At 34.2% G+C, this 25,884-nt stretch overlaps 1 long non-coding RNA gene across 7 annotated transcripts in view; it reads right to left on the bottom strand.

Moving 5' to 3' along the window:
• Window positions 1-904: 904 nt before the first annotated feature.
• LOC102130180 (uncharacterized) overlaps window positions 905-25,884 on the bottom strand; it is a 167,866-nt gene continuing 142,886 nt past the window's right edge. For 2 of the 7 annotated variants that reach the window (XR_006695937.3, XR_012431840.1), the window contains 4 exons: window positions 20,373-20,454; window positions 8,470-8,595; window positions 5,843-6,028; window positions 905-4,472 (listed from right to left, as the gene is read on the bottom strand). This is a non-coding gene — a long non-coding RNA (uncharacterized lncRNA). The other 5 variants (XR_006695938.3, XR_012431839.1, XR_275035.5 and 2 more) reach the window with 4 other exon arrangements.

Raw genomic sequence — 25,884 nt, 5'->3', positions numbered from 1 at the left:
ATCTTAATTTCTAATTTGGATTGTCCTCTAAAGTAACTAAAAATAAAGGTATGACATAATCACATGAGTTCAACTGATGCTCATTTTTTGTCACTGGGCACTTCAAAAGTTGAGGCAAAATCTTCCACCAAATAAATCATGTAATGTTTCCCGAGCTCCTGAATTTCCTCAGTTCCCTGTCACAACGGTCCTGTGAGGTATTCCACAGAATGTAAGTGGACAAACAGGCTCAAGGAGCTTGGGAATGCACTTCAAAGTCCCCTAACTACTAATGGTGTTAACTTTTGTACCTAGAACCCATGATGGCAAATTTAGTCAATTTATTTACACTATAATAGAACTGTCTCCCAAACAGCAATACACATTCCTTATCATCACTTTCCAAAGATTCTCAAAACCTCCTGATATGCAAGTGGAAATGAGTTGTCGCTTTCTGATTAACTATGTGAATATTCTTCTCATGTCTTTTCTCATTTGGTTAATAAATAATGAAAATGACAGTGACAATATTTTCACTTGTTGCAAGCACTGTGCTAAGCATATTAACATGTCGCATTTTACTCGATGTTATTAAATGTCATTGAATGATTGTGTTCAATACTCAGGAATTCCTTAAGCCATTGGAAGTATGAAAAATGACAGCAGTTTACAATCTTCTGACACACGGATATAACCTTTTGACAGGTACTACAGGAGATAAACTTTTACATCTTCATGTTCTCTATTTTTTTTTATTTATTTATTATTATTATACTTTAAGTTGTAGGGTACATGTGCATAACGTGCAGGTTTGTTACATATGTATACTTGTGCCATGTTGGTGTGCTGCACCCATCAACTCATGTTCTCTATTTGATGGACAGATGGTGCTAGATCAAGAAACAGACTTTGAAGCCTGAAAAAGAACAGTTCTCAACAACAGGAAAAATGGCATTTATTCTCCATGAACACAAAGAAAATCAGTATCAAAAAAATATTAAAATACTGAAGTATCAAGAATTTATGTTGGTGATTACAGATATTTGTAAGAAATTATTTTAATGTTGGAGTTAATAGAAAGGAATCCTATAAATTCAATGAACAAATAGCCAAGAGCAGCTGATTCCAGAAATTGCTAAAAACTCACAATGATTCCAGAAATTGCTAAAAACTCACAACTTTGTTTTCAAAGTTTTCAAAGCTCTGATCCAACATCAGTTACTCTAGCCCTGAAAGTCTGTGACAACATCACAGGCACCTTTCTTGGCTTTTTTCCCTTCCTGCTGCCTGCCTATCTGTGGGGAGTGAGGGTATTTTCTCACCATTCCAAGCAATTCTTTGGTTTCCCTGTATCCTTTGTGACCCACCACCCGATCCAAAAGACCCATTTCAAAGCTCCTCTTGGTTCCAGTCTTTAATCTGAATAGCTGGCCTTAATCAAATGCAATGGATTGTACAGGCAGTATGATGACCAATAAATTACCTCACTTGTCAGGCAGGGCTCACTTCACATATATGTAGCAACATAACAACGAAAATACAGGGGAGTAGCCTCCTTACTTTTAGGCCAACATAGTAATGCATTAGCCACACAACTGTCAGAGTATGTAAGCCAATTATATGCACATATAGTAACCGGAAAATAGTGTTCTTTCACTAGAGAATAAAAATAAGAAAGAAGTCTGTTAAGATATTTTCTAGTATAGGTAGTGAAATCTGAGATTACTTACAAATGACATAAAAGGTAATGGCCTTTTTTCGATATATATTGTGAATCCTTAATAGGATGGCCCAAATAAATACAGGGAAAAGCATGGAACAAATAGAGAAAGCCAAACATAAATGATTCATCACTGAATTATTTTTGTTTGGAATTTCAAATTTTAAAATTTATGAAATAAAACAACTTTATAGAAAGTGAAATTTTAAATGAGAAATTTCTAAGCTGGAGCACATTGTTAGACATTATAGCAAAATTTGATTGGGAAGTGTAAAGACCCAAACAAAACTGATCATACAGAAGTAGAGGATTGCCAGAATGGAAAATACGTCTATGGTCTAACATTTGCAAGTGATGCCATTCAGTTTCTCTTTGCCTGCCAGTCTCTCTTTGTATGAAATAGTTGCAATACTGGAATCTTCTGTCCACTTCCAATAACTTGCTGCTCTTACTTCCAAGTTCCATATCCCTGATAGGGATACACTCAAAGATACGCTATCCATTGGGAATAGTGTTCAAAGAGATGCTATCTTTCAGGAGTGTTGTTAAGAGGATTTCTGCACTGGTTTTGAACTGGATTAGACATCTTTTAAGTTTAAGTTTCAGTGGCTTATAACTGTATGATGATTTTCTTCTTAATAATAGGTATTTTTGTCAAAGCACATTAAGACTGTGGCTATACAATACAGATTAGAAAATGAAGTGTTCTCGCTGCATAATAGCATTATCAAACTTTTTATGAATAATTAATTATGATCTTGATTTCAATTGTCCATGAAACATAAATTCTGTATTTCCAAAAGGGAGCATTTAGCCTCTATTTTGAACACCAACATTGTCAGGCCATTCCATGAGTATGTTAATTTCATTTCAGGACATATCTTCTTCATGAAACTCTTCTAGACACTCATCAGCTCCAGACTCAATGGTTTTTTGATCTATATCAGGCATGACAGCAGATGTGAATCTTGGTTTATAAACTCAAGCTTTTAATTTATATTTATCATATTCTTTGTATGTATTTAAAATAAAGGCTAGCATAAAATTCCATCTTAGGCATTACTAAAATTTTCTCCCCAAGTACAAAACTTCTTGAGCCTCATATAGCAAAAATCACTGGCACCATCTTACCTCCTTCAGTGAGGACGCAGCTTTCTACGCTGTTATCAGTACAAGACTCTTTATCCCTGCTGAACTCTTCGGATAATTCTGCTGCTTCTATGCTTAAGGTGTGAACTTTTGTTACAATGTTTGCAATCCCTACGTCTAGAGTTCTGCCTCCAATGACGCCACCTGCAGCTGTCTGAGGACTTACCATCTCGCCTGGAGACTGTCACCAGTTGAACATGAATCTCTGCTACATGTGGGTAAAAGCTGACCGTCAGCTTGTTTTTAGTTTACCAGAAGTCTCTCTTCCTGCTGTCTACATGGTATTTTTCTCTGTTTGTTGCTGTTGGTGGTGGTGGTGGTGGTGTTATTCCATCTCAGGCCTTTTCTGCCTAGTTACTTGCTTAAAGAAGAAAAAATAGAGATAGACCAAATGTAAACTAATAACTCAAGAAATAATTCTTCACTGATGCCATTAGGCCATTTACCTCTAATGAACACTTGTTATTTCCCTGAGAAGAATGTACTGTATCATTTGATCTAATCATCTTTTACCTCATGTTTCTCACTGCTATCTATGTAACTAATATGGGAAATATCTGTGCCAGGGTTTATATGATAATAAATCAATCTTCGGTATTCAGCCTGTGAGGGTTGTGGGGAGGAAAATGTCTTAGTGGTTCCCGTTACACAGCATCTAGCACTTATGTCTGGTCTTCTCTAAAACTGTTAAACCAACAATATTTCCTTAATTTGATGAATAATTTCTGTGATGACAATCTGCTCTACTAAGCAGGATAAGCAGAAAATAAAATGTTGGTCACTAACATTTTGTGTTTCTCATGTAGGACATAGCATTTCACCAGCAATCTTTACTTGCATTCATTTTGAATCATCTTTATTTTGTATGAAGCCCTACGCATAATGTAACAAAAAAATGTATCATTTATAACTTAAATTCAAAGTTCTGATCTTGAAGGAAAAGATAAATATTAGTGGTAAGAATAAATCTATATCCAGGAGTCTACTCAAAATTATCTAAACAATAAAATGACTGTAAAATGTTTTTCAAAAAATAATCATATGTTTTTGAAGTGCACTGGTATAAAAAAACTGAAGAACAATTTGAGATAATGCACAACAATCCACTGGGTTTGTGAGTGACCAGGCTGTGATGTTTTGGAGTCTGAATCTACTGATAACAACAGGGCATTTTTATCTTAATGAAGGATAGTAATGATGGCATGATATTCTCACTGATGACATGAATTTTGATAATTATTGATAATTTATGTATTTTGTCCATATATAATATTTATAGAGTTGAATTTATCTTGTACAAATTTATTGGAGAGAGAGAGAGATATATATATTTTGTGATGGAGTCCTGCTCTGTGGACCAAGCTGGAGTGCAGTGGTATGATCTCAGCTCATTGCAATCTCTGTCTCCCAGGTTCAAGCGATTCTTCTGCTTCAGCATCTCAGGTAGCTGGGACTACAGGCATGTGCCACCACACCCTGCTAATTTTTGTATTTTTAGTAGAGACGTGGTTTCACCATGTTGGCCAGGCTGGTCTTGAACTCCTGACCTCAGGTGATCCACCCACCTTGGCCTTGCAAAGTGCTGGGAGTACAGGTGTGGGCCACCATGCCTGTTCCCCATTTCCTAATACATAACATGGAAAGAAAAAAAGGAGAAAGCATAGAGGAGATGATCTGGCTGAATCTGATCTGCTGTTTCAATCATTTAATCTTTTGGAGTTAAGTTGTTTACATTTCATCATTAATCCAAACAATATCATAGTCATGCAAAATAAATGATCGGCTACTATATAAACATCCATTGTATCTTATGTTGAGAAATATGTATTATACAGTGTACAGTATATAACAGAAATGTATCCCAAATATACACAGTATATAAAATATTCTGGTTTGCAGATATATTTCTAAAATAAATGAGTATGAACAAGATACCGCCGAGGTACCATTGATGGAATATTCACATTGTTATTTTCTACCTAGTTTGAATACTGTACATGCACTGACTTTGCAGTCCTTTTCATCTCACATCCATTAGGAAGACATTCAGGGGAAGAGGGTGAGAATAAAAACCAGATAATATTATTGGGTGTGAAAGTATCAGAAGGGACTGAAAAGATTGATAGGTTAGGTATGTTCAAACAGAAGAGTGAATACAGACACTGTAGTGGATTGTAGAATCAGGATTCGCTGTGAGGCCACCATTTACTTTTAGAAATTATCCGACTCTAAAGCTGAAAAGAACATCCAAGGTAATTTTGTCCATCCTTTTCTCTAGGTAATTTATTCAAAGCCCATAGTAACTCATGATAGAATTAGGCCCACAACTATTATTATACAAATTCTAAGGTTCTGTTTGAATTACAGGAGGGCCTTAATAATATATACCACTGCAATGAAGTATCTTGTGCATAATGGACACTTATGTGCATTAAATGTATGCATTTAATAATTAATTTTCTGGGAACTGTTCATAAAATGGAAGAAAAAAATTGTCATCATTTACTGAAAATGGTAGCATTTTATAGACACGATTTCAGATTAGTGAATGCCAAATTAAAATTTCTTTTCATTCTTCTCTCTCCCAGTATTCATGGTCTCAGAACTTCATCTTTTCTACAAACTTAAGTAAGCACTTTTTTATTCTTGTCTCTTTTTTTTTTTCCATTTACTCAATTAGGAAAACAAGAGATAATTCAGATTCTTAAGGCGAACATTGTTTCACTTTCCTTTGTTCAAAACCACTTATACTGACACCTTTCAGAGTCTATTTCTCTTATTTAAGACTCCCCTGTGCTAGTCCTTTGTCTTTTATGAGGACATTTCCTGAGATTTACTCTGTACCGTGAAACAAAGCCTACGCAGCTGTGTGTGTGCTCCAGCATCCAGCAATACCACACAGCCAGTGCTGCTGGTTTTCTTTTCCCTGCCAGGCTCTTGTTTATTTGTTGGTTTGTATTGGAATGGTCTGACAGGAACTAATGGGAGTCTTACCTGCAAGGCCTGAGTCCTCAATGTTCTCAGCATGAGCATAAGAAGCCGGGCTCTGCACGTCGCAAGGCCAGCAGCCTGCACAAGTCACCCCAGTTCCCATGGTGCAGCTCTGCGAATTTTAAATATTCCTGTCGGGTTGCATTTTCCACAACACTACCACGATACGTAGAATAGATTTGGACATGTCTGAGGTGAGGGAAATGAAAGCGATGACGAGGAATTAGGTTCACTAGCTGCCTGGAAGAACCACCCTCAGAGAGATCAGAAATCTAAACACACACACGCACACGCACATACCACACCACACCACACACTCAATTAATAAGCCAGTCAGTCGTCCATGAAGATCCTTGTAAAGAAAATGAGGATTATTTTGTCAAAATAATCATCATGTTTTCTGAGGGCTGTCCTGCTAAAAATGTAGCTTCTCCAGAGAAACAGCTACATGCTCTCCCTAAATAGCTCCATTTGGCTTGCATCACTGTTTGTCCTTATCTCCACTGAATAAGAACTTTCTGATATATTTCTAAAGGAAACCAATTTTTGGACTCAGTTGCAATGCACATTTCACAATCTCTTCCAGATGTGATTCTATAGAACTCTCTCTCACACTTACAAAACGGGCAAAGGGAATTTGGAGATGTCACATAGCAAATCACTTTTTCTGGCCCTTCTAGGATTGAAGAGGAGGGTGGTCCATATGACATTGAATATAGGTGAGTCACATGCTGGGCTCTGAAAAGAAAAGCATTCTCTTGAGCTGTGAATAGGAGCTCTGTATTCCCCTTTGAGGCTAACTGATACCCTGTGATGAAAAACACTGTATAAACCCAATAAGCTTTTGTTCACAGCACCAGCCGGTGTTGTTAAAGCCTTCTGTCCCAGCTCTGACAATGTTCCAGAAACCTGACCTGCCACAATAGGAAGGCCCTGAACGGAATAGCTAATTGAGCCAGATTGTGCAATTCCATTGTGATACCTAATAGACAAAAACAACAGATTTTTATGGTTGGATTTTTATATTGATAATCAGAGTAGATAAATGGATGTGTTTGGACACACACACACACATACACACGTTCACATACACATATACACTCTTACAGTCCCCACAATAATACTAGGCTCAGACTTCCATCTCAAAATTCAACGGCTCTTGAGAAGTTGTCATGCAATTGCAGCACAATTGATTAGAATGTTACGAATTAGCTCTGACTGCAATGTGTCCAACTTGCTCAAGATCCAGTCCCACTCAGTTTTAATCTTTATCAATACTTAGAGGTATTGTATCTCTAAGTTGCAATAATTGTATAAAATTCTTGAAATGTACAATTCAATTAAGCACAATCAACAATGGTATATCCAATTGTTTTGCTCTCCTTGTTACCATCTTGGAACAAGGATGTCAAGCTGCTTATTAAGATCATAGAAAATACCTATGGCAAAAAAAAAATAGGTTTTATTAAACAGGCACTGTATAGGGAAATGGAAAATTTTGATAATTACTTAGAAAAATGTAAGGCAAATAAAAACTTACAAAGCAAATATGCAAATAAAACATATAAAAATAGCAATTTAATTCATTGCTATCTTCTAAAAAATTCCTTTAGCTATCACCCAGCCTAAAATGTTTTTCTTGAGCTTCACTGTTTAAATAGCTGTAGCAAAGAAAGTTTTGCAAAGTTTGAACCTCACTGACCACCTAGTTTATGGTTTTACAGCCAAAAATACCTGGGTTCAAATAATTATTCTACTTTTTAATCATATGTGGATCCGGTAAGTTACTTATCTGGTAGGAGCCTTAATTTATGCATCAGATTCTTATAAATTTGTTTGGAAATATATTTATAATCTCACTTAATTTAAGTGCTTAGCCCAGTGCCTGGAGCATAGTTCATGATACATTGTGACTATTAAACTATTTTCATAGAATTCAGCTCTACTGTAGGGTGTAGAGTAGGATAAACAACTCAAAAGATATACCTTAATAAATTTTATCACTTTTAGTCATGTGATTTTTCATTCTAAGATTAATACAGTTTGAGTTTTTATCAATAAAAAAGTATATACTATTTTGCTTTAACAAAGAAAACTGTAGCAATAACTATGAGATGGATAGAAGGTAAGAGATTTTCTCTTGCCTGAAGGTCTGAGTTGCCCCATGAAGCGAGAGTGACCGTCCTCTATGAGTCACTCAGGAGGCCAGACTCCTTCATTCTTATTGCGCCTAGAGTGTTGTCTTCATTCACACTATGAAAAGAATGATCTAGGCCGGGCCTGATCGCTCACACCTGAAATCCCAGCACTTTGGCAAGCCAAGGCAGTCCGATCACTTGAGTCAGGAGTTTGAGACCAGTCTGGCCAACATGGTGAAACCCCATCTCTACTAAAAATACAAAAATTAGCTGGGCATGGTGGCGTGTGCCTATAGTTTCAGCTACTCGAGAGGCTGAGCCAGGAGAATCGCTTGTACCCAGAGGCAGAGATTGCGGTGAGCCAAGATCAGGCCACAGCACTCCAGCTAGGTGACAGAGTGAGACTCCACCTAAAAAAGAAGATAAATGAAGATCTCCATGTCTGTGCTGTAGCCAGTAATCAGGTAGGAAGAGGAAATAGAAGCAAATCACCTGGAAATTTTTCACTTTAGTTCTTCCAATCCATTAGCCGGATTACATAAGCACATATTGCCATAAGAGCCTCTGAAAAGTATTGTTACTGCCATGTACCTCACGAAAGCTCAGCAAGTCAAATTGCTAAAACAAAGGAGAGGGTAGATATGGAAAGACAATTGTGAATTTATTTCAGAAAATTTATGCATCAGTTATTCATTGGTGCATAACACACCATCCCACAACTTAGTAGCCTAGAACAATAATCATTTATTTAGCTCGTGATTTTTTAAATTGGCAGTTCAGACTGGGCTCCACCGAATGGTGTTAGCTGGCTTTGGTGGGACTCGCTCCTGTGTCTGTGGTTAGCTGAAGTGTTGCAGAGGGGCAGGCTGGCTGTCAGCTGGAGTGCTCTGACTCTCCTCTTGTCCTTCAGCAGGCTATTCGTGGTCTCCTCGCCTGGTGGTTATGCAGAGTCTTTCACTTGTACAGTGTCACTTCTGCTACATTCTGTTGGCCAAAGCAAGCCACAAGGCCAGCAGTGATTTAAAAGGTGGACAATACATTATACTCCTTGATGGAAGAGCCAAAGGTCACATAGGCAGAGAATGTAGAGGAGAAGAACTTGTCCCAATTTGTGTAATCTATCACAGAGGATAATCAAATCAGGTTTGCTATTCATAAATTTACCACAGTAGAAATATGAGAGAGAGCACTCTTATTGTGAAATGTGATATTAATTAGAGACATATCAAGTTACTCCAGAATGGAGATGGATACAAATGTAAAGTCCCTAGGTCATACATAGTTATGAACATGTGCACGTACCCTTGCATAACATTTAAATCTGAACCAGACCTTCTACAGTATACACCTAAGTCATGTGTTAAGGGATAGCCGATCTCTGTTTTGGTGGTTATGGACTCTCCAGTGATCTGGAGGGAAGAAAAGAAAACATCTATATCATCTAATGATAACAGAAGTCCAATAAATATTACGAAGTAGTAGCAAAAAAAACTGACCTGCATATCAGAATAGCTGAATTTTAATTCAAGCTAGGCCTCACAATTTAAATGATATTTACGTTTGCTTGGAGCTCACTTTTCATTGTGCATTTTGTAAAGGATTTACTAAATTAAATATAATATTCCTTCCTGTTTTGGCTAGTGTTTCTGAATCACTAAGACTAGCAAAAAAAAAAAAAAATGACTTGTCCTTTAAGGTGACTACAAAACTATTAATATATGAATGAAAAAAGAAATACAAATGATCAGGGTACCTAGTGTGAAATATCAAGATATATGGAAATGTATATACCTATCTAAATTACGTACATTAGAACTGAAGTCCTAAAATATACCACGTCTGTAAGTCAACTACAGAGACACTTTTTCTTCAGAGGAGACCAATGTTATTATTTGAAGTAATAATAAATCATTGATTTATGTATGGTAAATATCCCACAAAAATCATAATTAGAATTCAAATACATTTATACAATTCATTATAAAAAGGTTTCAAGTGAATTTGTTTTTAATAAACACACAATAATTGAGTTCTAGATATGACTGTCCTATATTTTCATAATTCCAGGATACATACACCTAGATAAGAATTTTTGTCCTCATACCATATGGCCTTAGAAATCCAACACTAAGTCATGTTTCTTCTGCAAAACAGACATGAGAATGACAACCAATTTTTCATTCAACAAAAAGTATTATGTAATCCACAAAGATGTGAGCAACACAACATATGGCTACCTAAAACATATATTCATACCTCCATAGCTAGCTACCATTTAGGAAATGCCTCCAACTTTTAAAGAACCCTACAGATTGAACAGCCTAGTGGTTATTGAACGATGGCTGAAGAACAATAACCAGCAGCATAAGTATGGCCTAGGAACTTATTCGAAATGCTGATTATCCCACCATACCCAGACAAACTGAGTCAGAAACCATTTTAAAGGATAACGGTAGTTTAACAAGCCCTACAGGTGACACTGATGCATGCTAAGGTTTGAGAACACTAAATTAGTGACTACTACTTAGCAAATCACCTAGGAAGTATATTTGGAAACATCTGAATGGAATCCGCTCATTATGCTGCCATCTAATTATTACTATCTTCTGTTTTAAATCAACGAAAGTTACCTATGTTCTCTACACGAATGACGTATTTGTGTACATTACGGCTCCTTGAAAAAATTAATGCAACTTTACCAGGAGGAATTGGACCATATGCTTAGTATCTAAAAAAAACCAAATAAATATTTGTAGACCTAATTTATTATCATTTCATACAAGACCCAAAGAAAATTATTTTTTTAAATGCTGTAAGAAGATAACTTCAATATTTCAATTGAAAGGGGATTCCAAGCAGTTCCATTGTTTTACAATCAGAAGGAACCATGTGGTTTAACAACTTCCTTTTTACGAAGAAAAAGTCGGAGCTCACAGGGGTCAGGTGATATTTTTAAGGTCCAATCAATTTGCAGTGACGGAATCTGGACAGGAATTTGGTTTCTAACTCAGAGTCTAGCATTCCCTTCTTCAAAATCCAGCTTTCCTGATGAAGTAGAGCTCCAGAGAAGTATTTCATTGTTTAAAATAATAACACAAAATCAAATAAAAAAGGCTTTATGTGAATAGAACAATGGCAGGGGATGCAATTAGTTCATACAATATGGAAGAAATAAAATTTTAGGTTTTCCAAAGACTTTTTCTTTTTTTCTTTTTCTTTTTTTTTTTTACAAGAGATCAACTTTTTCATTTTAAATCTTAAATAAGACATGACACCCTGGAATGTGGAGGCTTTAACTAAAAGCTTTTTTTTTATTTCTTAAAAATCCTTTAAGCATAAAGAAATCAAACTCCTTACCTAGAAAAACTCTTTTTATAACATCAAAAGGAGATAAATCCACAAAAGAGAAAAAAAAAATAACTGTCAAAGGGGATTGTCATAGCAACCAGATAAGAACAAACTTGGCATAGAAAGCAACCTGATTATTCCTTCTTTTTAATCAAAATTACATATCATCAGGATCTGAAGCAAAACAATTGGAAAACCAGCAAAAGAATTTCAAAGTATATCACATGCGCATTAGTGATTATTAACTCTCTCAGCACCTTAGATGCAATTATTAGTTAATACAGAAATCATTTATTTTCATAAGATTTCCAGCCTCATTCCTTCCCTCTACTTCATATATTTAAAAATTAGTAAAGTGCTTTTCAAAAACATTTAAATTTATACTTTATGTTCCTATGAAAAGTCAGTTCGTACTGACTCTCAAGATTTTAAAACTGGTTTTATATAATATTCATATTTTACGGTTAGTGCCTTATGGACAATTAATACTGACTTACATAGCTTTCAGAAATGTTCATGTTTGCTTGGTTTCTAGAAAACAGTATGTTGTTTATGAATCTGAGTTTAGTCTCCTACTTGTAGTGACCTCTTTGTAACAAGACATAGAACAGACATCTGTGAGATAAACACTTATTTTCCCTTTTCTGCAGTGTCATATGTCTAGAGGAGTAGGCTGATGAAATGTAAGCTGCAGAGTACAATGACCCTAACAAAATAGCCTCAGTGAATTTCCGTGAGGCCAAGACATGTCAACCATATTTCTTGGGTTGGTAGATCATTGCTGCCCTCTTCAACTATGGTAAATTGTGAAAGATGTAGGTTATCCTAATGGCCCCTGGGAAGATGCTTAAAAATCTCTAAAATAAAATGCTGCTGCTGCAAAAAAGAACACTAATTCTTCTAAGAAAAAATTAGATGAGTTTTCAATTCACAAAAATACTTGTGTATGTGCAAAATAAACTGTCATGAAGACACACCTCTAACCTCTTCATTTATTCCCATATCCACAACCAATTAGTTGTTCAAGAAAAATGAAAATTCTCAGTTTACCTCAATATCCAATTGAAAGCTGCTGCTATCAATGGGACATGGCTGTCAGAAGGCATGAACAGGGAATGTCAGAGCCAGAACAAAAGAGAATAAGCATTATCCTTTTCCTTAGTGGACACTCGACTGTGCCTTGGAATGAGCATGGAAAGTTCCTCCTCTGAATAAAGTAGCAGCTACATAGTGCTGATCAATCAGATGGTTGCATTAGTATATCTTACTTCTTGGGTTCTAACTGAACGTCTGAAAACCCGTGTCCCTACTAGAAAGAAGAAATGAGAAAGTAAACCTAAATGAACATTGATTGCATAAAAAATAAGAGTACTTAACAGATATGCTAAAAATTGTGTCTTAGGTCAGATTTTACAGAAGCAGAGTCTGAGGTGATATTCCTATGGAAATAATTTATTGCAAAGACTTTAGTATGCTTCATTCAATAGCTAATAGAACAAATAACAAAAATGATATCAAGAAGGACAGGCATCTGAATTTTAAAATGAGTTATGATTAGTACGCATGACAAAATAAGACCAAAAGAATAAGAAAGGTCAGTGAAGTTAAAATGCTCTAAGATATATGCATTGCACTCTGCATTGTAAAATTACTAACTTAGTAAATGGAATTATTTTTAAATATATTGAAAATATCTAAGATTATTAATTTATCTAACAGTTGAGAATGAATATTGTAAACTCTTGGATAACTGGTAAGAGGAAAGTAAAAGATTGAATAATATGTAGCCTCAGAGATTGTCTTAAGTTGGCATCTCTAGAAGTAGCGCCTTAGTTGAGAATTCTGTGGAAGTGAGTGTTGAGGAAGTAACTGCAAGTAAACCTGTGAAGCATGAGGAAAGTGGGAAAGTACAGAGGAGAAAACAAAGCAAAGGTGTAGTTTCAGGAGTACCTTAGCTTCAAGGTGATCCCACCTGGTATTCTTGAGCATAATGATGACAGATTTATCCCAACTTTAAGTTAAGGGACTAGGTTTTTGTATGCTGCCATGTCAGCCAGTGATTGGCTGCTGTTGACCTAAGGTTAGCTAATGTCCCAGGCATTTTGATCCATGTAGATCCCAACTTGCAGAGAGCAATTCTGAGAAGCGTGTAGCTTCAAGCCATGAGAAACCTACATTCACAGCAGATAGGAGTTTGGCACACCTGCCCAGAAAAGGATAACTAAGAAGGGGAGCATCAGCATCTAATGCAGAAGGGATAATGAAATAATAGAAACATTTAATTAATCCAAAAAGAGCAAAAAATACAGTGAAAAAGTATATAGGTGGGACAAATAAGAAACAAAAAATAAGATTAAAACTCAAATTGTTCGTAATTATATTAAATATAAACAGATTAATTTTTCCAATTGTAATACAAAGATTATCAGACTGGATTAAAATATATATAAGCTGCTTATAAGAGACCTATCTTAAATATAAAGAAGATTAAAGAAAACTTAAAAGAATAGATAGTAAAATCCTAAGAAAATGCTTACCAATAAAAACATGGTGTAAGCTCTACTAATATGAGGAAAAGTCAACTTTAAGGAAAGAGAATTATGAGAGAAAATAATTTCCATATTCTGATAATGAATAATTCAAACAACCAGAAGTATATAAAAAGTTAATGACATAAGCTTGAAATTTACAAGGAAGAAGTTGACAGAACCAAAAACAGGAATAGGTAAATCCATAATACTCCCATAATTGTAATGAAAAAAATTAACATGCATTGCTCAATAACTTTTAGAACATGCAGACAAAAATATCAATAAGGATATAGATCTGACAATCAAAATCAACTAACCTGTCTTTATTGACATATATATAATACTATATTCAACTCACAAAAGAATTTAACTGCCGTACAAAATCACAAACAGCATTTACCAAAATTGACATATGTTGGGTCCATAAGCAGAAGATAATCAAAAAATCTGAAAATTTTAGACATGAAAAGATAAACTTTTAAATAATGTTGTTTCAAAGAAGAAAGTAAAATAAAAGTCAGAAGGTATTTTAAACTGAATCATAATAAAAAATCAGACATATCAAATACTTTTGGGATATAGCAAAAACTGTGATTAAAATAAAATGTATAACTTTAAATGTACAGGAAATCAGACATGGAAAAGTCAATGTTTTTAGTATCTATTCCAATAATTTTGAAAAGGAAAAGCTAACTAAACTCAAAGGAAGAAAGGAAGTATATAACACACAAACATAAAAGCAGATATTGATTAAATATAGAAACATACCATAGAGAATATAAAAATTAGTTATTTGTAAAGCTATATTACATTTATTATTGAGACCAATTAAGGGAATAAATGCAGAGGGAGAGAAGAAATCAAACTACCAAAATCAGAAATGAAAAGAAGACACAACAAATGAAATTACACATCTTAAAATCAGATATTTGAAACATTTTAATATCAATTAATTTACAAACTTAAAGTCAACAAATTCTTTTTTAAAATGTACTATACCAAGGAAACAGATAATTTGAATACTATATCTATTTTAAAAATTGATTCTAGTTAGAACCTTTCCACAAAGAGATCCTCAGAATGAGATGAATTTACTTGTGAATTCTACCAAATGTTTAAGGAAAAAATAACAAAAATCATATGTAATTCTTAAGCATTATTTTTTATGACACCAGCATGATATTTATCCTAATACTTGAAAATAATATAACAAAATAAAATTACATAACAATATTTATCATAAAAATAGATGCAAATATCCTAGAGAAAAACTGGCAAATCATACAAGTGAGGTTTGTGCGTTTGTGTGTGTGTTTTCTTCCTTAAATGTTGCTAGATACAAAAAGTCATTGTGTACAACCCAGCTATATCTCTCTGCAGTGGCAAACTAAATTACAAAACAAAATATAAAAATTATACTATTTAAATGGTACCAGAATTCACCAAATGTTTAGAAATAAATCTAACTAAAGTGTATGAGACTCCTTCCCAGAAAACACTAAACACTGCTGAGAAAAATTACAGAAGATTCCATTAAATGCTATTAAAGATAACCTAATAAAATGGGAAATTAAATATAATCTGCCCTCTAGATCCATGAGTTCTGCATTCACAGATTCAGCCAACCATGGATCAAAAATATTCAACAAATATAATAAAACCAACAAAAACGCCAGCCATAAAAATAATACAAATAGAAAACAACACAGTGTAACAACTGTTTACACAGTATTCACACTGTATTAGGTGTACAGTACAGAGTATGCTAGAGATGATTTAAAGTAGACAGAAGGATTGCATAACTTACAGGCAAGTTCTGTGCCATTTTATACAAGGAACTTGAGCATCTGTGGGGGTCACAGAACCAATCCCCCTCAAATGCTGAGGGATGACTAAAATGTTCTTGCTTTGGAACGAGTACTGAATAAATGTCAGTTTCCCCAAATTGACCTTTACTATATCAATGCAAAATTTCAGCAAGCTTTTTTCAAGAAATAAAACTAGAACATTAAGAGATGAGTTATATGCTATTTATATGTTGACTATATCTTGATTTATATCTTGATTAGATTTGTGACATTGTCCTTACTTTCTATGTATTTTGTTACTATTGTTTGTTGTGCAATTTTAATCTTATAAGCCCATAATAAAATTATTATGCCTTTCAACTTCAACCAGTATTTTTCTTCTTTTTTGTTTTCTTTTTTCTTTCTTTCTTTTTGTTTGTTTGTTTGTTTGTTTGTTTTCTTTTTTTAGACAGGGTCTCACTTTGTACTTTGTCACCCAGGCTGCAGTGCAGTGGTGCAAACATGGCTCACTGCAGCCTCAACCTCCTGGGCTCAGCTGATCCTCCTGCCTAGCTGGGACTACAGGCATGTGCTGCCGCACCCTGCTAATTTTCATATTTTTTGTAGAGCCGAGATTTCACCATGTTGTTCAGGCTGAATCAATATTTCTCTAAATATTTATACACATCGTATTTAATGAATAAAAACAGAATCAAAATGTCCTAAGATATTTAAAAATTTATAACTTTTTGATAAAAATCCTCTTAAAGTCACAAATGTAATATATCAAATTGTCTGAAATGCTTTAGTCATCTTAAGGAAGAGAAAAAATATGTAAAATATTACACACATTACGAACTCATTACTATACACTTGCATATAAACACTGCATTTAAACATAGAGAATTTAAATGTGTTCTTTATTGTCACTATATTTATACTTCTACTTTCTTGAGATTGCCTTTCTAGGATTATTATTGACACTTTTCTAGGATAATGTAATACATTATATTTATATCTGCATAGGATTGCTACAATCAGAAGAACCAAAAATATAAAATTGCAGAACAAACACTATTCAGGTTTTCATTAACAACTGATTTTATTTCCAGGTTTTGGTTCTAGAAATTTTCAAATCTAAAAAACAAATTAAATGTTAATGTTAATGAACCCTTTTAAACTCTCTCTCTAAATTATTCAATATTTAGTGTTTTGCTGTATTTATGTTTCCCTTTGTGTGTATACAAGTGATGTGTAACTATTAAAAATAAATTGCAGACATTTTGAAACTTCATTCTTAAATTGTTCAATGTACATTTCCTAAGGACTTTTTTAATAACCATAAAATCATTATCATAACTAAGAAAATAAAAACAGTAAAATTATCTAATACAAGGTCCATAGTTAAATTTTACAATTGTTCTTAAATGCCTTACATATCTGTTGAGTTTTAAAATTTGCATTGTTTTTGTTGGTGGTGGTTTTCTATAATCTGGTATCCAATAAGGTTCACACAATGTATTTAATTATTCTTTTTTATCTATTTCTAGCTAGAAGAGGAATCTTTCCCTTTTGCTTATTTTTCATAACAGTAATTTAGAGTCCAACCAGTAGTTTTACGGAATTTCACATATTCTGGATATTTTCTTATTGTCTCTTCATGATTATGCTCAGGCCAAATGTTTTCATTTTTTTCCCACAAAAATTCTGCACAGTTAATGTTGTGTACTTCTTATTGTATACGCTAAGATGCAAGCAATCTTTGGAGATACTTTGAGATGATGTTAATGACCTGTTCTCCCACAAACATTCGCCTAATAGGTTTAGGATTCATTGATGATCATTGTCTCAACACTGCGATTTATGGAAGGTCTTGAAGTAATTTAAAGAAGAACTCATTAAAAGTAAAAACTATAGTCAGACAGTTAGAGATGTTTAAAAGTTTATCTAATGGAAGAAGTACATACACAATATATAATTCTCAAGGTTTATTTTATTGTTTATTTTATTAATGTTGCTAAACATTTACATATGGCTTTTAATATAAACCAGTTTCTAAGTCGTTCAAGATTTTAAAATAAAGATGTAAATGATCATCAAAATGCATAATGTCTAAGAATCACTTTCATTTCACTCAAAGCATATTAATAGATAACTGTTATAAATATATATTAATTTTGTATTCCTCTATGTAATTCGACTAAATTTAATGTTAGTTTCTAAGATTTAAAAAGCATTATATATAAATTGAGTAAACCAATTGTCTTTTGGGATTTTCATAATTAATGAATGATTATAGACATTATTTATTATGTCCTACCTTAAATTTAAGAAGCATTTTCTACACTTTACCTTAAATTCCTTTAATTATGGTTGAAATGAACAGGAACGTTTACCTATGTACTTCAAATAGAGGAGTGTGAGCATGAGAATGATGTTTGTCACAAGCAAATAATTACTTTGAGGATTTACAAATACGTTCAATAGACCCAGAATTATTCAAAAATAGGAAATTAATAAAATGCCCATTTGGAAAACCTGATTTTGAGAAATAATCTGTCCTTCTCAGTGAAAATAGTTTGTGTAACATTATCAGTTAATATTTAATCTCAGGATTGGTAACAATAAATTAGTAAGTATAAAGGAAAGGTAGAAACCTTCTTCCTCTTTCCCTCTTCTTCTCTCCCCATCATTTTCTTCCTTACAGATTCCTAGTTAAGTGGTACATAATGGAAAATAAAATACTGGTCTTTCAATGAATGGTAACTAACACTTATCAAGTAGATATTATGCATCGATCATGGGGATAAGCCTTTTTATTAATTACAGAATCAGATTTAACATTCAGGAAAAGCTTATGTAGTAGACACTATTACTCCACCCATTTTATAAATAGAGAAACTAAGGACTACAGGATGTAGTCAATTTGTGTATTGCACCTACCTACTCATTCTTTCCTAAAAGAATCACAATTTTTGTCAGTTATTCAATAATCATGCATGAGTTCGTATTCTCAGAATCTTATCCAACACCAATTTATTTCAATAGAACTGATACCAGTAATTGTATGAGACCCAACTCCCCAATTCTTCAGTCATGAAGAGAAGTTGTCTAATAAGCTTCTGGAAAAAAATTGTAATCATTAATATCAATGGACACAGAAAAAAATATTTTAGCTTCTTCCCCTGGATATGATTGTGTTTGGGTAATAACAGGATTACTTGCAGTATGAGCTACAGTTTGAAGATGAAACTGACTATGAGCATGATAGATTTGAGAGATAAAATAAATTCTGCATCTTTGATAAGATATGCATAAATGCTAGCCAGGGAATGAACCAGTCCTGAAAGTTGTGCTGCCTGTCCTTATTGTGTAATGAAGTTTAAGCCAGTTTGACTCAGGGTTGCTTTGATACGTAATCAAAAGTATTCTAATTAAAACAGAGGTTGTATTAGTCAGAGTTCTCCAGAGGAAAATAGCCAAATATATATATTTCTGCCTATACATAATATATATTTATATAAATATATTTCTGTCTATATTATATGTAATATAGACAAAAATAGATTTTTTGTTTAACAAGGAATTGGCTCATGTGATTATGGACAATGGTGCCTCCCAATATCTGCACGGAGATTCAGCAACCTGGAGACCCAGGAAATCTTATGGTTTAATTCTAGACTGAGTCCAAATGCCTGAGAACGATAGGAGCCAGTGTTGTATTTCCGCTCCAAAAGCTGGCAGACTCAAGACCAAGGAAGAGCTCATGTTTCCGTTTGAGTCCAAAAGCAGAGCAAAAGTTAGTGTGCCAGTCTGAATCCGTCAGACACCAATAATTCTCTCTTATTTGGAGGAGAATCAGCTTTTTGTTTTATTCAGGCCTTCAACTGACTGGATAACGCTGACCCACATTACAGAGGGCAGTTTCCTTTACTCAGTCTACCGACTTAAATGTTAATCTCATTCAAAGCACGCTCAGAAATAATAATGTCATGTTTGACCAAGTATTTGGTATCCCGTGACCCAGTCAACACATAAAATTAACCATCACAAGTCTACCCATTGTCAACTTAGCACATACATACTTTTTAAACATATGAAATCTTCACATAAAGATAATGACAAGGTCATGGTCCTGCTTAATATGATATAACTCTCCAGTGTACAACCAAAAATGCATTAACCCCCCCCAGAAAAGTAAAGTTCTTCAATGATACCTACACTTCTCCTTGATATCTCATAACTTAAAAACTATATGTAACACTAAATATACTTAAATACTATGTTATAAAGTCGATATATCTTATGTCACATGAAAAGTGAATAAAAGGAAAAATAAAACAGATATTTGCTTAATATGTATGCATATATTCACACACACATATGAACATATATGTACATATATATGCATATACACACACACATTCATAACAAAATAAGGAGGATGTACTCATGACAACTATGGTCTTCATTTCTTTAACTTGTTGTGTGATTATAGCTGCTATTTATATCTACCTTCTTCCAATGCCCATTCTGCATTATCTTTGTTTTCACCAAGCACTTCAGCTGGCCATGATTCTTAACCTAGTAGAGTAACTCAAACTTCTATAAAGGACACTAGCAGAACTGTCTAGATGGTTGTAGTTTCAATCAACCTTAATTATAGGACATGGTAATAGTAAGAGACACCTTAAGGGATGCCCTGTATTCCAGACATACATTTTCTTACCTCCATTGTGGAGTGGTAGTCCAATTTCTTTTTGGCAGTCAGGATCAATCAGCCCAGCCAGCACAGTAACTTCCTTTCCTGTCTGATAGTTCAGAGAAATAAGAACCGCAAAGTGATGGAGTGGCAGTCTTAACCGCCACTCATTAGCATATTTGAATCTAATCAAATAATAAATTTCAGAAACCATGAAACAAATCCAGAAAACTCATCCTTAAAATTCTGTTCTAAGAAATAACAAGGATCAGAGCAGAAATAAAACAAAGACTAGAAAAAAAATAGAAAAAAATTGATGGAAGTTTTGTCTTTCTGAAAAAATAAAATTGGTAAAACTTTAGCTAGATCAATTTAAAAAAAGAGAAGGAGCCAAATAACAAAATTAAAACTGAAAGTGGGAACATTACCACTGATAGCAATGAAATACAAAAGATCCTAAGGGCCTTTTATGAACAGTTATTCCCAAATTGGACAACCTATAAAAAAGTATAAATTCCAAGAAACATACAACATACCAAGACTGAATCATGAAAGAAGAGAAAAACTGTTCAGAATAATAATATAAGTAAGGAGATAGCTTCACTGGTGACTCCTACCAAACATTCAAAGAAAATTAATACCAATCTTTCTCAAATTCTTCCACAAAAAAATAAAAGGCACACTTGCAAACTCATTTTATGAGGCCAGCATTACAGCATATCAAAACTAGACAAGTAAGGACACTATAAGAAAAGAAAATTTTAGGCCAATATCCCTGATGAACATAGATGCAAAAATCCTCAATAAAATACTAGCAAGCTGAATTCAACAGCTCATTGAAAGGATTTATCGAGGGATTTATTCCAGGATGCGAAGATAGTTCAATGTACACAAATTAATAAATGTGATACACATTAACTGAATGGACAAAAATTATATAATCATTTTAATAGCTGTGGAAAAGCATTTGACAAAATTCAATGTTTTAATGATAAAAATCTTCACCCAGTTAAGTATGGAAGGGATGTACCTCAACATAATAAAGGGCATACATCGCAAGTCCACAGCTAACATCATACTCGATGGGAAAAGTTGAAATATTTTTTCTCTAAGATCAGAAATAAGACAAGGATGCCCACTCCCATTGCTTCTACTCCACAAAACACTGGGAGTCCTAGCTAGAGCAATTAGGCAGGAAGAAGAAATAAAAGACATCCAAATTAAAAAAAAAAAAAAAGAAGTAAAATTGTTTCAAGGTGACATGATCTTATATATAGAAAACTCTAAAGACTTCATTAAAAATTGTTAGAATTTAGAAATTCAAATCAAAATGCAAAATCAGTTGTGTTCTTATACGTTAACACACTATCTGAAATGGAAATTAAGAAGATAATACCATTTATAATAGAATAAAAAAGCAAAATAAAATACATAGGAATAAATTTAATCAAAAAGGTAAAAGATCCGAAAACTGTAAAACACTGATGAAAGAAACTGATGACACACATAGAGACATACGCCACATAGGGACATTTTGTCAATGACAAGCCACATACGCAACAGTGGTTCCATGAGATTACAATACTCTTTTTTTACTGTAACTTTTCTACAGTTAGACACATAAATATTTTCCATTGTGTTACAATTCCCCATAGTATTCAGTCTGGTAACATGCTGTACATGTGTGTATCCTAGAAGCAATAGGCTATACCACATAACCTAGGTGTGTAATAGACCATATATACTGTCTAGGTTTTTGTAAGTACACGCCATAATGGTCATACGACAATAAAATTGCCTAAGTATGCATTTCTCATAGGTGTCCTCATGATTAAGTGACACATGACTGTAAACAAAAACATATGCTGTGTTCATGGATCAAAATCAATATTGTCAAAATATCCACACTACCCTACTATCTGCCATACTACCCATGCTACCCCACCTACAGATTCAATGAAATACCTATTAAAATTCCAATGACATTTTTCACAGAAATTTTTAAAAATCTTACAATATGTACAGAACCACAAAAGACTGCAGATAGCTCAAGCCATCTTGAGAAAGAAGAACAAAGCTGTAGACAACACACTTCTTGATTTCCAATTATATTACAAAGTTGTGGTAATCAAAACAGCCTTATACTGGCATAAAAACAGACACAAAGGCCAGTGGAACACAACAGAAAGCCCAGAAATAAACCCACATATATACAGTCAACTAATCTATAACAAAGTTGCCAAGATAACAAAATGGAGAAGGATGGTGTCTTCATTGAATGTGTTGGGGAAGCTGGATAACAACATGCAAAAAAAAAAGAAAGAAATTATATTTTTACCTTACACCATACATCAAAATCAACTCAAAATGAATTAAATATTTACATGTAAGACCTAAAATTTTTAAATTCCTAGAAAAAAACCTAGGAGAAATTCTCTATTACATTGGTCTTGTCAAGAATTTGTTTATACAATACCAAAATCATAAGCAACAAGAGCTAAACTAAATGAATTGCACTACATCAAACAAAAGAAGTTATGCACAGCAAAGAAAACAAAATAAAAAGGCACCCCAAAGAATGAGGCAAAATATTTCAAACCATATATCCAAGGAAATAAGAAGAGGAAATTAAAAAGATAATATCAGTTATAATAGAATCACAAAGCAAAATAAATCAATATCCAAAATATTTAAGAAACACATAGAACCCAATAGCAAGAAAACAAATAATCTGTCTTAAAAATAGACAAAATAACCTGAACAGGCATTTCTGAAAAGAAGACATGCAATGGCCAACAAGTATATGAAAATGTGCTGAATTTCATTAATCATCAGGAAAGCGTAAGTTAAGACTACCATGAGAATACCTCACACCCGTTAGGATGGCTTTCATTAAAAAATTCAAAAGATAACAAGGTCTTCAAGCTTGTGGAGGAAAGAGAATCCCTTATACATTATCGGTGGAATGTAAATGCGCACCGTCTTTATGGCAAACAGTATGGAGGTTCCTCACAAAATAAAAAATAGAACTACCACATAATCCATCAGTCATAATCGTGGGCATATATCCAAAGGAAATAAAATCAGTATGCTGAAAAGATATTGTCGCTTCCATGTCCATTGAAGTATTATTCACCATAGTGAACATACAGAAATAACCTAAGTGTCAATTGAAAGATAAACGGATCAAGAAAATGTGATATATGTGCACAATGGAACAATATTTAACCTTAGCCAAAGAAGGACATTCTGCCATTTGTAAAAACACGGATGAATCTGGAGGACAGCATGCTATGTAAAAGAAGCCAGACACAGAAAAACGAATACTGCATGATCTCACTCATAGGTGGAATGTAAAAGACTGGAACTCACAGAAACAGAGGGCAGAGGGTGGCTACAAGGAGTTTAGGGATGGGGGAAACAGGCATAGTGGTCAAAGCGTACAAACCTGCAGGTCTAAGATGAATATGTTCTGGAGACATTCAGGAGGGTGACTACAGCTTATGAAAATATAGAATTGATATTTGCCAAGAGAGTGGATCTTAAGTATTCTTACCATACACACACATGCACACACACACACAGAAAGCTAACTATGTGAGGTGATGAAAACATGAATTGGCTTGATTGTGGTAATCATTTCACCATATATATGTACATCAAGACATCATATTGTATACCTTGAATATATACACTTTTTTTTTGCCAATTATATATCAGTAAAACTAGCAGCAGGGAGAAAGACTTAAGGACCATAAGCCAATATCTAAAGCTATATAGAATCTACCTCTAAACCCAGCCACCTGCTCAGTACTCAGAACCTTCCTCCAAAAGCACACTAAACCAGTATCTGCTCCCCACTCAAACTAGTAATGATTTCAAAGATCTGCTTTCTCAGAACCACTCTCAGTATCAAGATCTGGATTAATCAGGGTTCACCAGAGAAACAAAACACGAAAATGTTTATTCATTTATTTATTTTATCTATTTATTATAATAAACCAGGTCATGTGATTATGGAGGCTGGCAAGTCCCAATATCTGCAGAATGAGTCCGGACGCTGGAGATCCAGTAGAGCCCACAGTTTAGTTCTAGTTTGAATGCAAAGGCCTAGGAACCAGGAGAGCAAATTCCAAGCTGAAGGGTGGCAGTTTCAAGACCCAGGAAAAGCCAATGTTTCCATTTGAGTCTGAAGACAAGAAAAAAGCTGATGTATCAGTTCAAAGGCAGACAGACAAAATAATTACCTTTCACTTTGGTCAGTTTCTGTTTGTTTGTTTTATTCAATTCTTCAACTGCTTGGATAAGGCCCACCAAATTATAAAGAGCAATCTGTTTGACTCATTCTACTCATTTAAATGTTAATGTCATCCAGAAACACCCTCATTGAAACACCCAGAATAAAGTCTAACTAAATATCTTGGCACTCTGTGGCCCAGCTGAATTAACACATAATATCATCACAGAGGTTAAGACAGTGAATAGTAGAGGCAGGATTTGAAACTAGGTGCTCTGAGTCAAGAACTTTGGTTTACAAACACTAGTAAATATTGATATATATACTTCAGAGAAAAAGGAAAGTTATAGCTTAGGTGAAGTATAAATAACCCTGAAAGGAGGCTCTGATACAAATTACCATCACCATGGGTTTTTCATTTCGCTTAAATTTCCCAACACTGTCACAGACACCAAAGAAATTTCTTAAGACTTCTTTTTTTTTTTTTTTTTGTAAGCAGTTTCTTCTATTTGAAAGTTTGGAGGATGAAGTTAAAGTTTCTTCCAAAAGCTTCAGGTTTTCAGTGATTAGAATGTCCATAATAACAGTTTAAGAATAAGAATTTCGATGGAAGAATTTAATTTGGGGTTCTAGTGAGATATGCATATGGAAATATCCAACAGTGGCCAATCCACAATTCAATTGAAAGATTCGAACAAGGTACATAAACCTGTCATTGTGGGGTCTCCTTTTCCTTTATTATATATATATATGCCATACCGAGATATATTTCAGATACCACACAATTCATCCATTTGAAGCACACAAGTCAATAGTTTTCAGTATATTCAGAGTTATGTCACGATCTCCATAGTCAACTTTAGAATATTTTCATTATCTGAAAAAGAAACCTGGGTCCCATAGCAGTCATTTCCCCTCTCCACCCTACGTCTCAGGCATAGGGAACAACCAATCCACTCTGTCTTCAAAGATTTGGCCTACTGTGGAGAGAAAATACCATGGAGATGGTATCCATAGTAAAGAAGAGCTGTGAGGAGGGCCTCCGGGAAATACAGGGGAGCTTAGCAGGTGTCTTATGAAAGATCTAAAGGGCAGGAAATACACTCACTGTTTGGAGATGGAAACAGAAATGTGCCATTGAAGTGGGATCATCCTGTTTGCCCAAAGTGTATTAGAACAAGATATGCACAAATGTTTCTCACGCACCAAATGTGTCCCATGAATGAGATAGTTTGACTGAGGACCTCGAGTCTGCTCTAATCGGCCACTTAGGGAGCAGGTGAACCTACGACGACAAGGCCT

Source organism: Macaca fascicularis, chromosome 2 (assembly GCF_037993035.2).
Source record: "Macaca fascicularis isolate 582-1 chromosome 2, T2T-MFA8v1.1".
NCBI lineage: Eukaryota > Metazoa > Chordata > Mammalia > Primates > Cercopithecidae > Macaca > Macaca fascicularis.
Note: the sequence above shows the minus strand (reverse complement) of the source record. Positions and strands in the feature narration are given on the sequence as shown.